The sequence below is a fragment of the Spea bombifrons genome, chromosome 2 (assembly GCF_027358695.1).
Source record: "Spea bombifrons isolate aSpeBom1 chromosome 2, aSpeBom1.2.pri, whole genome shotgun sequence".
Taxonomy (NCBI): domain Eukaryota; kingdom Metazoa; phylum Chordata; class Amphibia; order Anura; family Pelobatidae; genus Spea; species Spea bombifrons.
In genome coordinates, this window is record NC_071088.1 from 5,789,249 (window position 1) to 5,803,022 (window position 13,774).

Consider the following 13,774-nt stretch of genomic DNA (forward strand, 5'->3'; position numbering starts at 1 on the left):
GTACTTTAGTTATAGATATACAGGTTCTGGTATATGTCACTGTCAAACAACCCCCCAATATGTGTTCAGGAACATCTCCTGAGTACAGCGATACCCCACATGCATGGGTTTGTCAGATTGTTTGGCTGGTAAAAGGCTACTTTTGGGGCATGCGTAATCCAGGTGGTCATTTGGTCATTCTGCCTCCATCTCCTCTTTGGAATATCTTTGAAGCGGGTTAACTCAATTTAACCCATTCAAACCATATATTTTTGAAAACTAGACACCCCAGGGTATTCCAAATGCTGTTATTTTAACCCTTTCCATGCACCAATTATAGAACTACACTTTGTCAAACTTTGTAATAGTATTTTTTTTTTATTTTTTTTCCACACAAATTGTACTTTAGTTATAGATATACAGGTTCTGGTATATGCCACTATCAAACACCCCCCCAATGTGTGTTCAGGAACATCTCCTGAGTGCAGTGATACCCGACATGCATGGGTTTGTCGGGTTGTTTGAGATTTAAAATGCCACATTTGGGAAGTGCGCTTTTTTTCTCCATTTTGGTCAGTCTGTACCTATGCCCTATCTTTGAGCTTGGCCACTCCAATTTACCCCATCAGCCATTTTTTATATATATTAGACACCCCTTGGGTATTTGAAGTGCTTTTATTTTAACTCTTTGTTGAGATTTTTGAGAAATTTTAGCACTTGCTCAAAATAATAAACTTTATTTTTTTATTTTATTTTTAATACTTTTTTTATATTTTTTTTTACACATTTTGCAATGTACTGGATGGTTCATCTAGTGACATCACTGCATAATTATTTTTAAATGTTAGAACATTTTTTTTTAATTTTTTTTCCATTTTTTATTTTTTTTTATTTTTTTTTGAATATTTTACTAATCACATAGTGATTAGAAAGCTGGGTTCCATTGACTTGCATGGTTGAATGCAGTACCTGTATTCAACCTGCAAGTGGAGCCAGAGTTCTCTAGAGGGTCTGGAGACCGTCTAGCTAACTCTATGATCTTTATTGTTTATTTTCCCGGGCCGCCGCCATCTTGCTTGATGGCGAAGATCACCGGCAGCTGCGGCTGTGACCGCTCTCCGGAGCGGTCACAGTCCATCCAAAGGTAAGTGTTTGGTGTCGCTGGATGCCTCCTGATCGAGGCATTCCAGCGACACCATTTAAGTTTAGGAGGCGATCGTCGATCGCCTCCTAAACGCTTTTAAAACGGGCGTACAATGTATGGCGGCTGTTGACGCCCCGGGGAGGGGCCAGACATGGCCCCCGATGCCGATCTCGGCGTTACTGAATGCCTCGACATCGAGGCATTACAGTAACGCCGTTTAAGCGAAGAAAGTGATCGTTGATCACTTTCTAAGCTTATTTTATTTTATGACGGTTCAGGACCGGCAAAGGTCAGGACCGGCAAAGGTCGCGAAGGGGTTAAATTGTTAGCGCTATATAAATAAAAGATAAAGAAAAAAATATTTGTTTTACCAATCATATAGATTTTAGGTAAATTAAAGTTTATTAAGTTTTTAGAATAAAGTACAATAAACATCGAGACAAATGGAAAAAACAAAATGTAAACAGGGCTATATCAGAAAAGACAATGTCCCCTAAGCAAGTAGGGGTTTGAGGACTAGAGGTGATCATACAGAGGGGCCTTGCAAAGACCGCACCTCTCCTCTGAGACAAGAAACAGGAGTTGTGGAGCAATGCGGAGTGGTGAGCCCATAAAAGTAAACACAAAATTGAAGTTGCTGCATGCCCCTGACATCACGAGAAAAAAAAAAAAATTATGGGGGGGACAGACAAAGACAAACATGCAACACACAAGTCAGAAAGGAGGAGAACATAGACGGGCGAGGGAGAAGGAAGGGAAAGGAAAGAAAAAAAAAAGGGGGGGAATCGGTGAGGGGAGGAGGGAGGGATAGGAGAGAAAGGGTCAAGAGGGAAAAGAAGAGGCGCAAGAAAAGAAAGCCGCGCAATGAAATGGTGCGAAAGAGAAGGGGAGAGGACAAGAGAGGCGTAGGGAAGCGTCAGAGCGCAGGCAGGAAGGAAGGAAAAAGGTAAGCAGCTAGCAAAGAATCTATTGTCGAAGCAATGAGGCCAAAACAGGCAAGGATTGGAAGGACAGCCAGCATGCCCATGTCCCGGTGTAAGTCTCCATCCTATCGGTGGCTAGGTGGACCAGTTCTTCCATGCCCCGTATCTCCTCCACCCGGGACACCCACTGACGCAAAGTAGGGACCTCGGCGCGCCGCCAATAAAGCAGAATAAGACTATATGCCGCATTGAGAAGATAGCAGAGGACCGAGCGCTTCATTTGACCCAATGATCTCCCTGAATGAAGAAGAAGACCCAGTCCCGGGGACGGTGGGACCGGTTCCCCCGAGCCCTCCCCCAAGCAACGGAACACACCAGCCCAAAAGGGCTGAAGGCGACCACAACTCCACCAGACATGTAGGTAGGTACCCCTCTCCACCCCACACCTCCAGCATGTCGGATCACCCCCCAGTCCCATCCTGCTGAGTGCCACCAGAGTCCTATACCACATCGTCATTATCTTATAAGCCGTCTCCTGGTATCGAGAGGCGATTAGGGCTGAAACAACTAATCGATAAAATCTATAATAATCGATAATGAAAATCGTTGTCAAACCAATCCGGCAGGCGTTTTAATCCTATCGATATAAAGAGTTTGTTGTCTGGCCCGCAGCGCTCTGGCCAAGAGGCGCCCACTTTTGTTCCCGTGTTCATAAAAGAGAGAGCGGGTACGCAGAAACGTCCTCTGGAAGTCATAGTTAAGAAATGTGGTCAAGCGGCGCCTTAAGTCAGACAGTTCAAGATAAGTCTTTCCGTCACAGGAGGGCTTGTGGACCGATTCCAGCGCGGCTATACGCCGCGTAAGATCGGAGATGTCCTGCGTCCGGAGCTTTTTAAGGTAGGACGCCTTACCGATAAACACACCCCTAATTGTGCTTTTGTGGGCTTCCCATACCGTGGGACAATTTACCTCCGAGTCAGCGTGTTCTCGAAAAAAGTGCGACAGTTGCTCAGAGACCTCCTGAATCACCTCCTCATTAAGGGTCCATTAGGGGAGCGCTCATGTATTCCATTCAATATAAAAAAAAAATCTGCCCAATGTATCCCGGATTTTGCACTCACAGTTTAACTGTGTTGGTCAACACATATAACGGAGGTGTCCTCAGCATCCTCGCATGGAATGTATGTCAGGGAACACAAAAAGGAACAGAGGGTATCCAATAGTGTAATACTGTTGTAAGTGCCGAGAACGCAAAAGTGGAAGTATACTTACACTTAAAACAGCATGTAAAAGCCCGTAGTCTCTGGTGGCAATCGGGTCCTGTTTACGTGTGCCTCAATCCAGTGGGTCCAGGTGGGTGTGCAGTATAACAGATAACTGCCCACACTGTAGGTATGGTACAAAAATTATTTACTTATTTCCAGGTAACAATATACTGGATATATATATATATAAAAACACTGTGTAGTGCTTTAAAATCGAATAGTAAAAATAATAAAAATAATTAAAAGTAAAATAAAGAAAAAGCTTCATCAGGAGTGACTTTCTTCATCCGTAGCGGTTCTTTTAAATGTTCGGAGCCATCTGCATTTCTGTTGCTGACGTCAGTTCGAGTTACTTCCGGGTTTCAATCATTCATTCTTGCCCAGCAGGTGGCAGATGTCCCGGTCAGTGTATAGGATGGAAGGTAAGTGGCGGTGTTTGTCAGCAGGTGGCAGATGTCCCGGTCAGTGTATAGGATGGAAGGTAAGTGGCGGTGTTTGTCAGCAGGTGGCAGATGTCCCGGTCAGTGTATAGGATGGAAGGTAAGTGGCGGTGTTTGTCAGCAGGTGGCAGATGTCCCGGTCAGTGTATAGGATGGAAAGTAAGTGGCGGTGTTTGTCAGCAGGTGGCAGATGTCCCGGTCAGTGTATAGGATGGAAGGTAAGTGGCGGTGTTTGTCAGCAGGTGGCAGATGTCCCGGTCAGTGTATAGGATGGAAGGTAAGTGGCGGTGTTTGTCAGCAGGTGGCAGATGTCCCGGTCAGTGTATAGGATGGAAAGTAAGTGGCGGTGTTTGTCAGCAGGTGGCAGATGTCCCGGTCAGTGTATAGGATGGAAGGTAAGTGGCGGTGTTTGTCCGGCAGGTGGCAGATGTCCCGGTCAGTGTATAGGATGGAAGGTAAGTGGCGGTGTTTGTCCGGCAGGTGGCAGATGTCCCGGTCAGTGTATAGGATGGAAGGTAAGTGGCGGTGTTTGTCAGCAGGTGGCAGATGTCCCGGTCAGTGTATAGGATGGAAGGTAAGTGGCGGTGTTTGTCAGCAGGTGGCAGATGTCCCGGTCAGTGTATAGGATGGAAGGTAAGTGGCGGTGTTTGTCAGCAGGTGGCAGATGTCCCGGTCAGTGTATAGGATGGAAGGTAAGTGGCAGTGTTTGTCCGGCAGGTGGCAGATGGGTGAATTGACGTGATGCGGAGGAGTGAAAAATCATTATCCCTGCAAATACCGAGGCGTGAGACGAGACAGGAAGGTGCCGATCAACAAGTATTATTGTGTGATCAGTGCGGGAGGCGAATTGACGGCAGGCTAAGCATGTCGTATGCCCACATTGTGTACATCCGACCACTATGATCGGTACGGCAGGCAGAAAAGTCGCGGAACGGACATAACAAACCCCCACCCTGTACATCCGATCACAGTATAGATAGAGGACAGGTGGATTACGGGTTTGATAAGAAATAAGTTCCTTAATAAGGGTGCAATAGCCCTCTATCCGGCTCTTTAGTGTGGGTGCTTATTGCAATGTATGTTGGGTGTATAAGGGTATACAGGGATATCGCAAAATGTCATAAGGATAAATAAAAGGTGTCTATTAATAAAAATAATAATGAAAAATATTTCATGAAAATAATAAAAGTTATGATTTAAAAGGTGTGGTTTTTTTATATATATGTATGTATATTGCTGTGTTATGTTGAAAAAAAAATGGGGGAATGTATTGTTTTTATACATATAGAGATCATGTATGTCGTGAATGGGGTGTTAATAATTCAGGTATTGTGGGTTTTTTCAAAAATTCGATACTGCCCCATGTATGCAGCATTTTTGTCAGATATGTGCTAGGATGTCTAGTTCCATGTTGAGTCCCCCATTTTTATATGTTTTGAGTTTGAAGATCCACTCTGTTTCCCTTTTAGACAGGTTCTCCACTGTGTTACCCCCCCCCCCCCAGTGTTTTGGAATCCAATCAATGCCAATTATTTTAAGTGTCTCTTCTGAAAAACATTGCAATACATGTCCGTTCTTTTCAGCCCCGACTCCGACGAAAAAGTGCACGCAGAGCAGAGGAGAGCAGGGGGGAGGGGATCTAGGAGAGAGAAAGAGAGAGAGGAGAGAAAAAAAAGGGGGGGGGAGAGAAAGTCGGGAAGGGGATCTTAGGAAGGAGGGGGCGAGAAAGGAAAGGAAGGAGAGGGAAAGGAAGGAGAGGGGAACACACCACAGGGAGACGAAACACACAACACGCAAACACGTGGAAGCCCGATGGGCGTGTATAGGCGTGTATCAGCAGAGATCAGGGAGAGCGATGGCGGGGAGGCCAAGCACTCTGAAAGATGTGGTCCGATCTGCTAGGGGCGAACGGAAGCACCGCCTTGGATAGCTGCGAGAAGGGAAGGAACAAAAAGATGAAAAATTAGTTCACTCCGTGTTACTCCACAGCCTTAGCTCACAATTTAATAGAAAGAACAAACCATCCGTGAACAAACATAGGTCACAATAACCATCCAAAAAAAAAACCCACCCGGATAAGCAAATCCCCCCCCCCCAGCGCCAAGTTCGCCCAAAAAAAAAAAAAAAAAACCCTTGAGTGAGAGCAATACGAGCGGGCCCGGGAAAGTGACAGCCTCGTCTTGTCCGGAGATTGTGAACACAGGGACAGCCGGACCCTCAATGAGCAGCTACAGGGATGATTACATTAAAGTATTTTCATACACTGCAGTGCATTTATTTGATAAAAAGGTTTTGTACCGTGTTAGCCGTTGAGAAAACAGGCGAAAAGTATAGTTAAAATGATACCATTTATTGGCTAACTGAGAGTTTGATTGCGAGCTTTGGAGACCAAGTTGTTAGGTCCCTTCCTCAAGCATTAATGCACACTGTAATACCATTTGTGGCAGTTCTCCCCACGGGTGGAACATCTTGCAGTTAGAGTCTTATAAAGCCGGTTTGCGTGTGTGTGTGTGTGTGTGAGGTGGTGCAAAATGTGCAATAGTTTGAAGCTGTGAAGTCTATACACATATATGTCTACATGTGAGTGTGAAGCATGTAGGAAAGTGACAACCCCATCTTGTCCATAAATTGGGAACATGGGGACAGCCGGTCCCTAAATGAGCAGCTACAGGACAGGGAGGCTAAATACGGCTACCCGCAGGCAAAAAAAACCCCCAAAAACCCTGAGTGATAGCAAAATGAGCGGGTCTGGTAAAACGACAGCCCTCACTTGGATATAGAATTTGAGCATAGGGACAACTGACCCCAAATGATGTGGCTACAGGGTAACGGGGCCAAATACGGCAACCAGCAAAATAGAAATCATAATAAAAACACCCCAAGGTACAGTGCATGAACAACAATGACACACAATGCAAACATGCGAAATCAGCAGCATACAGTATACCAGTGCGCGGTCGCAGATCCCGGATACCATGTTAGAACAGACCGCAGCCGGGCAGCAATAGGCCACGGCGTGTGCTCAAAAAGAACACACACAAACTTGTGATACCATCAGCGTGTTCTGAAAGTAATGGAGACCCTCATTCATAAGGTGCAATATAAAAAAAAAACAAAAAAAAACAATCCCCTAGAACATGAGTAGGCTTAGCTAAGGGTGTCACTCTTCACGTAGAAGCGGGTGGCGCCGTCCATCATCCGTGTCACCTCCGTGCCGCGTTCTGGACCGCCTGGGCGCTGCGGTAGTGCGAGGAGCTGGAGCAGAAGCAATCCCTGAGAGAGACCAATCTTCCACCTGCGGTGCGCACAAACCGAGGGCGGGGGCTACGTCTGCGATGTCGCTCTGTTTCTTCACAGTATAGGTGGCGCCGTTATGGGTGATGGTCAGCTGAAACGGAAAACCCCAGCGGTATCTGATGCCTTTGTCTTGAAGCAAAGTGGTGAACGGTCTCAGCATCTGCCGGTTGTGCAGCGTGATGGCAGAGAGATCTTGAAACAGCGCCAGTGGCTGGCCCTCAAACGTGAATGTACGGGAATTACTTGCTTTTGCCATGATTTCTTCTTTCAAAATAAAATCCTGGAAGCAACATATGATGTCCCTTGGTGGATCCACGGGCCTACCCCGGGGCCGTAGTGCGCGGTGTACCCTGTCTAGGCGGATAGGAACGTATGGGTCGCGGCCTAAGATTGAGTTGAAAAGCCGCTGTAATATGGCCCTTAAGTCTTCGGCGCCATCTGATTCCCACAGGTCCCGCACCCGAATATTGTGCCGTCTACCTCTGTTCTCGAGGTCGTTTGCTGCATCGCCGTCAGTTGTTGCGTGTAGCGAGTGTGTGCGTCTTCAAGGTGAGTTGTTCGTCTCTCCACTCCCGTTATGTCAGCACGGAGGGCTGCTACTTCCTCGTGAAGAGCGCGTTTAACCTCCGCAATGAGGTTGCTAAAGTCTGCCTTGGTAGGCAAGGAGCGGAACATCTCCTGCAGAGCATCTGCTGATGGAGCGGCACCGGCCTGAGAAGGTGAGTGAGGGGCCTCGTCGGAAGCCGTCATGCTCGCAGGGGAGGACGCCATGTTGGGTGATGGGGGCTGCGTGTCCAAGGCCGCGGGGGTCTGGAAATACTGCCGGAGCGAATGCCCTGACGATCTCGGCTGTGACTCCGGGGGCTCCTGGCGCTGAGAGGGCCGTCTCATCTTGCCCATGGTGAACTATGTGGTCGGATGGATGCGGATGAAGGCGAGCTCGCTGCGGAGCAGGAGATTCAAGCTGCCATCTTCAAGCGAGGCAAGCCACGCCCCTCCAATCATATAGATTTTAACCCAAAAAATTATATTTATATAAGGACAGGATATTATCATGTTCTTTTAACATTACATTACATTTATTTATAAAGCGCCGGTCGATTCCGCAGCAGTGTTACATTCATTAGAGTAATTTATAAACACATTACACATACAATAACAAACTGGTGCAAAGGAGAAGAGGGCCCTGCTCTTTCGAGCTTACAATCTAGTCTGTGGTTGAGGGGAGTGAGACAATAGGAGAGGACGGCTTGGATGGGGATGAGTTGATCTGCTTCTGATGTGTTGAAGCCGTTTGTTGCGATGGCTGTGATTAGGATGATGGTTGGGAGCTATGTAATGTACGCTTCCCTGAACAAGTGGGTTTTCAAAAAGGTTTTGAAAGTCGATTACAAGGCAGAAAGTCTGACGGAACAGGCAAGGGAATTCCACAGGAGGGGAGCGGCCTGGGTGAAATCCTGGATACGGGAGTGGGAAGCGGTAACAACAGTAGAAGAAAGCTGCAGGTCATGATAGGAGCGAAGAGGGCGGGTAGGGGTGTATTTGGATAGGGGAATAGAGATGTAAGGGGGTGCCGAGTTGTTGAGGGCTCTATAGGTCAGGGTTAGAAGTTTAAATTTGATTCTGAAGGGTATGGGGAGCCAATGAAGTGATTGGCATAGTGGAGCAGCGGATGAGGAGCGGCAGCAGAGAAAGATTAATCTAGCTGCAGTGTTGAGGATGGATTGAAGCGGTGAAAGGCGGGAGAGGGGGAGACCGGTTAGTAGGCAGTTGCAATAATCCAGGCGGGATATCACAAGGGAGTGGACTAGTAACTAGGTGGTATTTTGCGTGAGGAAAGGGCGGATTTGGGAGAGGTTTTTCAGGTGGAGGCGGCAGGATTTGGTGAGGGACTGGATGTGAGGGATGAAGGAGAGAGCAGAGTCAAGGGTGACACCAAGGCAGCGAACCTGGTCTGTTAGATGGATAGTGGAGTTATCAACAGTAATAGAGATGTCAGGAAAAGTGGACAGAGCGGATGGTGGGATTACCATGAGTTCAGTCTTAGAGACGTTGAGCTTTAGGTAACGGGACGCCATACATGATGGAATTCCAGTCAGTGAGGCGAGTTAGAAGAGAGGGGGAAAGGTCAGGAGCAGAAATATAGAGTAGGGTGTCATCTGCATACAGGTGGTACTGGAAACCAAAGGAAGAAATATGTTTTCCGAGGGAAGAAGTGTAGATGGAGAATAGCAGAGGCCCAAGAACTGAGCCTTGAGGAACACCAGTAGGCAGCGGTAGGGGAGAGGAGCAAGTTCCAGTAAATGAGACACCAAAAGTACAGTTAGAAAGGTAGGATTTAAGCCATGAAAGAGCCATGTCACGGATGCCACGAGCATGGAGGGTTTGTAGGAGAAGAGGGTGGTCGACTGTGTCAAAGGCTGCTGAGAGGTCCAAGAGAACAACCAGTGAGAATTGGCCTGTCGTTTTAGCTGTGAGGAGGTCATTAGTAATCTTAGTCAGTGCAGTCTTTGTTGAGTGTTGTGGACGGAAACCAGATTGTAGAGGGTCAAGTAGAGAGTTTGACGAGAGAAAGTTTGTCAGTTGATTGTTGATTGTCAGTAGTTTGGAAGCTAGCGGGAGAAGTCAAACTGGATGGTAGTTTGATGGGGATGTGGGATCAAGTGAAGGTTTCTTTAGGATGGGGGAGATGATGGCATGTTTGAATGAGGATGGGAATACACCAGAGGACAAGGAGAGATTAAAGATGTGGGTTAGGCTTGGGGTAAGGACACTAGAGAGGGGTAGCAGGAGATGTGAAGGTGCAGGGTCGAGGGGACAAGTGGTGAGGTGGGAAGACAACAGGACCTTGGAAACATTGCGTGGTGTAACTGGGCTGAAGCAGGTGAGGATGGATTGAGGTGAGGAGGGAGGTTGAGGTACCATATGACTGACACTATGGAGGAGGATGTTATCCCTGATGATGCCAATTTTGTTTTTGAAGTAGGTGGCAAGCTCTTGGGCAGAGAAGTTGGAGGGCAAGGGAGGTGTTGTGGGTCTGAGAAGGGTGTTAAATGTGGAGAGCAGATGTTTAGGGTTATGGGAAAGAGAGGTGATTAATGAAATGAAATATGTTTGGAGAGATGGAGGGCCGATGTATAGGAGCGGAGCATGAATTTGTAGTGAAAGAAGTCTTCAGGCAAACAAGACTTACTCCACAGGCGCTCAGCGGTACGTGAACATCTTTGAAGGAGGCGTGTCTGCTTGGAAAGCCATGGCTGAGATGGGGGATTGCGTACAGTTACAGGGGCAACCATATCTAGGGCTGAGGCTAGTGTATGGTTATACTGAGCTGTAGCCGATGATATACTTGAGAGGAATGATATACTTGAGAGGAATAGCCGTAGTGTATCTGAAAGCTGTGGAGTGTTTAGGTTGCTGATATTACGGTAGGTTTGTGGTGGTTTCTTGGGTAGGGAGGGTGTGTGTGGTATGTCGAGATTAAATGTAAGCAGGCTGTGATCAGATAGACAGATGGGAGAGTTGGAGAACTGAGATGTGGAACAAAGGTGGGAGAACACAAGATCGATTTGATGACCGCCACGGTGCGTTGGTGAGTTAGTCCATTGTGAGAGTCCGAGGGAGGAGGAAAGTGAAAGTAGTTTGGAAGCAGCAGGTGAGGATGGGTCATCAAAAGGTATATTGAAGTCCCCTAGGATTAGTGTAGGGATGGTGGAGGAAAGAAAGTGGGAAAGCCAAGCAGCAAAGTGATAAAGGAAATGTGAGGTAGGGCCAGGAGGCCGGTAGATCACTGCAACGCGAACAGCATTCGGGGAGAAAAGGCGGACAGAGTGTACTTCAAAAGATGAGAAAGACAGAGAGGGAATTGGTGGTTGACATTGAAAGGTGCAGCGAGGAGAGAGAGGAGAATACCAACACCACCTCCCTGCTTGTCTCCAGGTCTGGGAGTGTGGCTGAAGTGAAGGCCACCGTAAGTGAGAGCAGCAGGAGAGGTATCGTCAGAGGGTGTCAGCGACATTTCAGTGAGTGCAAGAAGGCTAAGGTGGTTAGAGATGAAAAGGTCATGGACAGCAGTTAGTTTATTGCAGACAGAGCGTACACTCCAGAGTGCACAGGAGAAAGGTTGCAGTGGACTGGTTTAAGCTTGGAGGGAATGTGGTGGTTTGCTTTAGATGGGCAGGTGCGGGGACGTAAGAAGGTGGGGATGGTGGGGCCAATGTCACCTAAGCACAGAAGGAGTAGGATACAGACAGAAAACAAATGGGAATGTCATTTGTGGGCATTGGATGCCTTTACTTGTGAGTGTTTAGTAGGGTTGGGATATGAAAAAATCAGAAGGGCATATGAGCTAGGGTGGGGTGATAGATGGGATGGAGTTGTGGGGACTGTCGAGGGTTTCTGAAGGGGTGTAGAGGTTGCAGCGATTGTGCAATTTGTGGGTAGAGGACATAGAAACATGTATGGGTTCATAGCAGGGAAGGAGTGCAGCAAGTGCCTATGTGGGTTACCTGCTTTTTGCAATGTGCTCGGTATGTTGTTTGCCTCCCTTTTAACTCCAGTGTAACTCTTATCTGTCCACTTGTGAAGAGTCCACTTGTGAAGAGTCCACAGCAGCTACATTTCCAAGTGGGGTCTAGAGCTATATAGGGCTGCCTCACAAGTGGTCAGATAAGGTGATTGCATACAGGAGGCAGATGGTTCACACCTTGGCTAACAATTGCAATTAAGCTAGACTAGAGGGCACCGATATTAACCCTTTGATAGCAGCAGGGTATGGAGACAGGCAGGAAAAAGACATACCAAGTGAGAAACAAGATGTTCTAAATGGTTACTATGTACAATACAGAATATTGTAGCAACATACATCCATTCATAGTAATAAGTACATAATCTTTACTAAATTAAATTCCAGAGGAAGGGGCTAAAGTGTAAGGCTAGGTTTCCACTTGGTTTTTTTTTTTGCTAAAAACGCCCATAAAAACGCCAATGCAGCCAGATGTTAGCTGTTCTTCAATAGGAAATCGCACAATGCCATATCCACTTGGTGTTTTTCTGTTTGGCGCTTTTTCAGTCTTCTTTGGCGTTTTTCTGCTTTTTTGGGCTCTGTGGCAGTTTTTCAGAATCGCAGCATGTTGACACTCTGGCGTTTTTTGCAAGGAAATCTTGGCGTTTTTCTCCAATAGAAGTCTATGGGAGAGAAAAAACGCCATGAAAAAGCCATGTGGGTTTTTTGCTTTGGCGTTTTTTTATGGCGTTTTTTTCCACAGTTACAATGCAGAGGATGGACCCAGTATCTGTGTGTCCTACGAGAAATAGGCTGGAAACAAACAGTTTCACACAAAACAAAGTTCATACTGAATTGTACACCATTGGGAACAAACATGCCATTACAAACAAACATACCCAACTGGATCCTGCGTGCCAAAAGCAACAGCAAACAATTTGCACCATCATTTGGGGCCAATCTTCCTAGAGGAGCAGACATTCGGAATAAAGCATGCCTTACAAACCACAGAAAAGAGACAAAAGGGTCCGCGGGCCGTGTTTAAGTAGAACTCTACCAAGTAAATGACATCAGGAGAGGGCAGATACTTGCCATTTATCCCAATCCCTTTTAGCTGGGTGAAACTTCTAACTTGTAAAGGCTGGAAAAACTGCCTAAGGTCAAAAAAAGCAATTTCCACAGAAAGGCTAAAACGCCAGAAAAAACTCCAGAAAAAACGCCAAAACGCAGGTAAATGGCAGTTTTCTTGGCGTTTTTCCTGGCGTTTTTCATCAAGAAAAAAACGCAGGACAAAAACCCAAGTGGAAACCTAGCCTTAATGTCAGTTGGTCTAAATCAGTTATAAATATACTTGAACACATGTATACTTGGTGTTATGTACTTTGTGTAATGTACTTTACAATGTTCCTGACATATTTCAGCTTCCTGTTTTTTTTTTTATTTAAAGACAGAGTGATTTAACACCGGCTTAGATTTGTCATCCAAGTCACAAAATGAAAAGTATGCCGTTTTCAATAAACTTTGCATAAAATAGTTAATTTGCATTTCATTTTAATGGTTTAAAGAATGTCAGGCAAAATGGTCGGCCCTCGCACATGTTCACTTCATCAAATCTGGCACTCTTCAAAAAGTTTGGACATGCCTGTTCTAAACAGAGACACTTGGGAGGTACATTGTAGACGTAAAGAGTGCAGTTTCATCTTTTAGACATGCCCAGTTTACTAAAATGTGACAAGGTTTGGGTATAAGGATGACCAGTTAAAGTAATATTTCTCTCTAAATTTTCCCCATTGATTTCAGAATTTCTCACATAAAATAAAGCCCTTTAGGACCTTTGTTTATTTGATTTGGCTCCGATATGGGATTATGACCCTTCTGGACAGCAGATTATTGCCCAACGTGGAATTTGATCTGTGGACATCATATAAAAAGTTTCAATGTGCGACATCAACCATTATTTCAGGCAAGTGATCCAGTTAATTGGGGATTTGGCTTGGACATTAAAACATTAGTGCGAATATTAAAAGGTAAGTGGACATTTCTTAAATATATAAAAACCTGAGAATCGGTTCTATAAACCAAATGGATTTTCTATTATTCTCTTCTGTAATATTCCAAATGCTAATTAATTATTCCTTAAAGGGGCATAATCATAAGAAAAAAGACATACATTTAAATGATGGGTAGCATATAATGGGCTGGTGTTGCCTTTTTATGTTTAA